Source organism: Mus caroli, chromosome 9 (genome assembly GCF_900094665.2).
Source record: "Mus caroli chromosome 9, CAROLI_EIJ_v1.1, whole genome shotgun sequence".
Lineage (NCBI taxonomy): Eukaryota > Metazoa > Chordata > Mammalia > Rodentia > Muridae > Mus > Mus caroli.
In genome coordinates, this window is record NC_034578.1 from 82492855 (window position 1) to 82497703 (window position 4849).

Here is a 4849-nt window from a genome sequence, read left to right on the forward strand (position 1 = left end):
AAATCGACTTTTCATACTAATTTTAATAGTGTGGAATCCTCAAAAAAAACCATAAAAACAAAACAAAATTAAATCTACTATATGACCCAGCTATACTACACTTTGCCATATGCCCAAATACCTCAATATTCTAATCCACAGATACTTGTTCAACAATGTTGCTCATCAATTGATGCCCTATTCACAACACCCAGGAAATGGAAACACTTTTGTCCTTCAAAAGATACTGTCTTTCAAATGGATAATGAAACTGTGGTACAGATGCATCATAGAATACTATTCATCCATTAAAAATGAAATAATGAAATTTTCAGGTATATGGATGGATCTAGAAAAGATTATGTTGAGTGAAGTAATGCAGGCCCAGAAATATCATTCTTCCATGTCTGTGCTTCCTAGTTCCAAATCGGCAGATGTGAGTATATAACATGGAATAACCACAGAAATTAGGAATGCATGCATTGACCATAGATAGGGGAGGGTAAGGGGACAAAATAGCACAACATGGATGTTACAAAGAAGGAAATGGAATAATGGGGAGGGGCTCCAACTGGGAAGGTGGTAGTAAGTCAATAAGAAATAGAAATATAAACAAATAGTTGGTTATTTGATAAAGTGTTAAAGAATCATATTCTTTCATAGTCACCTAAATTCTCTATCTATCTATCTATCTATCTATCTATCTATCTATCTATCTATCTATCTATGGAAATACATATATGGTAGTTAAACCAGTGGATTGACAGTGTTCACTCAAAGAAATATAGACTAACAAAAACCCTAGTACTGGACACAAAAAGCCCTTTGTAGGGCTGGTCAGAATAATCCAAGTGACTCACCAAACAATATAGATTATAGATATAACCATTGTTGCCTTTCAAAGGTTGAAAATGGGCCTCTATTGCTGAAGATGCCACACACTTAGGATACATAATGAATAGAGTTGGATAAGACCTGAAATTCCTTTTCCTGCAGTCTATCTCCCATGGTTCCAGAATGTACTATGAAAGCTTTCAAAGAAGGGAAGCAATTAGACAGTTCTATGCAGCTACAANACCTATGAACCATGGCACTTACCAATATGACAAAATATGCAGAAAGATGCAATAGACAGCACTAACATGTTGATGGCCACCAACAGCCATCTAATTGCATTTACGACCCGGTGGAAACTTAGCCAGCTTTCAGGGACTAGTGAGGTTATGGTTGTCAGAACAGAATCTACTACCAATGCTTTGCTAGATTAGCATAGTACCTTATTACNTTCTAGATCTTATTCTTCAACCCACAATTAAGANTGGTTAATACCTATCTCTCTTCAAAGAAGCCTCTCTCTAAAGAAAATGGAGAGCATCACATAAACCCACAACTGGACACAATACAAAGATCAACATACTTTAGGGAACCCAGGCCCAAGAAACACACACACACACACACACACACACACACACACACACACACACACACACACATATGTATATAATATTCCATCCACTGCATCTATACCTTGAGGAACATTGTGGAAGAGGGGGTGGAAGTATTATAAGAGNCCGAATGGCAGGAAAACTGCTGTGAACTGGTATTTCCTAGACAAAGTTGCACAAAGAAAACTGGAACAATAGCAATATAAATAAATATTCTAACATGGAAGGGGAGCAACTTCATAGTATCCCACCCCTCTACAAAGAACTACAGGTAACCCCTGACTACTAAGAGAACTAGCCTCTCTCAGGGATGAGCTTTCTTATTGATTATCAACGCACTGTAGTCANCTTTGAGACCATATATACTCAAATCAAAAAATGGGACTTTGCTTGTCCATCCCTTGAAGGATGGACAGTTGCCATGCTCACCTCTCTCTGGGGGTCATATTGATGTTTGTGACCCATGGTGCCACAGAGGCTCATGCAGATTTCTGTGGTCTGTGCTGAAACCTGAAGTCACATTGATGTCCATGGNCCACGCTACTGCCAGGGTCCATATGGATTGTGTAATTTGTACATTATTTGAATTTTTAATCAAGGGCTTATACATAATAAATGCTTTTATGAATTTATAGTTTTTAGGAAAATATTAATTCTTATTTAACATAATCAGTGACCAACTTTGTAGAGAAGCTAAATGTTGTGTGCAAGGACTTAAAGTTTATTAGTTTGTGGAGAACATTGTCCCAAAGGTATCAGGAAATCAATTACTTTGTGAGTACACCAATTTGTACAGTGATTAGGCTACTGTAATGGACTGAGGCATTCATTTTTCTGTAAGACAGATATTAACTTGAAACAGGAAAGCCTCCTCTTGAATACAATTGTGTTCTAGATCTAAATTTCTTTCTAGTTTTCAGGAAGCTGACACTTGTTAACATATACTTGAATCTTTCATTTTTGAAGTTCCACTTCAAAAATCATTGCTATATTTATTTATTTATTTATTTATTTATTCCTTTATTTATTCCTTAACATGAATGTACAGGAAGATTTTTTTATCTTATTTTTCATGAGTTAAAGTTTATAGAAGATATTCATCTCTGCCATTCTTCAATTCTAACTATACATATTCTAAATGAGCTGTCTCAGCCATTACTGGTAGTTGCAAATAAGAAAACCCAGGAAGAGGTTTAAAGTACCAGGGTTATTTGCTGACATTAAAACTATGGGACCAAACTTGGGCCTGGAGACATGAATAATTGGTTAAAGCAAAAAGACCATAGTTCAAATCACCAGAAGCTGTGTAAATGCAGGGTGGGCATGCTACCCCTCCTATACTCCCAGTTTTAGAATGTGGAGATGAAGGGGGTCCCAAAGCAAAACGGCTAGTGAGGTCAGCTGCGTAGGCTGGTTCTCGTTTTTGACTGAGAGACTCTGCTTCAAAGAAAAAGATAGAGAAGAGCCACCAAGAAAGGGTCTTAATATCAATCCTGGGCCTCTACACACATGAACAAACATGTATACCCACACATGCAAACATGCATATAAACATTACACACACACACACATGAAACTATTAATTTAACTTACCCATATACACAGTAAAATACTCATTTAACCTATTCACTGTAAAAGTGATTATCAAAAGCCTCAAAGAAATAGTTTATATGAATATATGAATATATTAAATAATCTAAGAAGTGCTATACAGATTTCAATATTAATTGGGAGTTCAATGTTATTACAGACTGAGTGCTCACGAAGGGGGAAGGTGTCTATTTTGTCATAAAGGAATAATTTATCTGTATTTCCCCACCATCTAGAAGTATCTAGCCCATGTTTATCTACTAATAACCATATCAAATAAAATATGAAAATAATAACAATAATGTTATTGATAATAATTTGGTGAAAATATNGACAGATTATAATAAATGTATTAAAAACAAGAGAGAAGATTTGACAAGATGGTTTGGCTGGTAAAGCCATGTGCTTCCAAAATTGAAGAACTGAATTTGGTTGCTGTAATCTATGTGGCAGAAAAGAACTAATGCCAGCCACCTGTCTCCTAATCTCTGCACACATGTGTTGTCCTGTGCACATACATATCTCATAAAAGTAAAATGGGAACAAATGATAATGAATAAGAACAGTTTAAACATGAAGAAAAAACTCAAGTGTCTGAACATGATCTAATAATCTACCAGCAAAGAATTTAATATATCCTGAATTCCATGATGCTATTCGGCTATTAATCCATTGTTCCACTGAACTTTGCAGCTTAGATTCTTATAAGTCTTTGACCCTTTGGGAAATCAACCCAAACTCTTAACGGACATCAAGGAGAGATGAGATGAGCTTTATAGCTGCATTTGCTAGAGGGCATTTACACCATTTAGCAAAAATATCCCCATGTCTCCTCATTCTCAATGCGGCCAGGGGATCTACACTATTGATGGAGTTCTTGTAAACCTCAACCAAAAGAAATAAAAATCTCTGCTGCTTTAAGTNTGCTCTGTAGCCCTATAAAAATCAATGACACTCGTCACAGGAAACATGGCGCCTTAGGCACACGTGTTTTTACTCTCAATCTTTTTTTCTGTAACTAAATGCAATTTGTTGTCACACGGCCCTGATTGATGGCCAGTTCCCAACAGTAAAACCCAGGCCAGGATGTGCACAGGCGGCACAATTTGATATGATTCCCGCTGAGTCGGGTGGGAGGAAGAGTTTCAGCTGTACAACTCTCAGTAAGATGTCTTCTGAGAACTGCCACCGACAACCCACAAATTCCAGCTACAAATCCTGCAAACGGTACCGCTGGGAAACAGCACGTTAACTGATGGTCTGGTATTTCCAAAAGATAATGTCACCATGACATTTTCAGTCTTTTAATATGGTTTTATTGAGTCCCTGCGGTACCATTTTAGAGCTGGGTCCCCTTGAGCTAGGATAGCTGCAGTGTGTTCTGCTAATGTCCATGCTCACGGGTACCTAGCACACTGGGCCTTCAATATAAATCCCAGGCTCTTAGAGGGAGGCCCTCTTTGCTGCTTATGTCCCTACAAGAGAAATGAAGCAATGCTGTAAATTAAGGGAATGTTCTCTCGGTCATGGTCACGGGGTCTGCAATAGAAGGGTGCATACTGTTTCTGGCTCTCAGCTGAACTGCCCAGATCATCTCATGCCACACTAGATGAGCAGAAGGCAGCACTGGGCCATGTCTACATCTCATCCATAGACTCATATGATGATTCTTGGTCAGAAGGATGTGTGTGTGTGTGTGTGTGTGTGTGTATGCTATCTAAAAATACACATGTAAGATACCTAATTTATCATATAGAGAATTGCATTCCACATTGAAAGTCACCTGAGTTGAGGAAAGAACATTCAAACTAATGGCAAACAGGTTTAATTGCTTG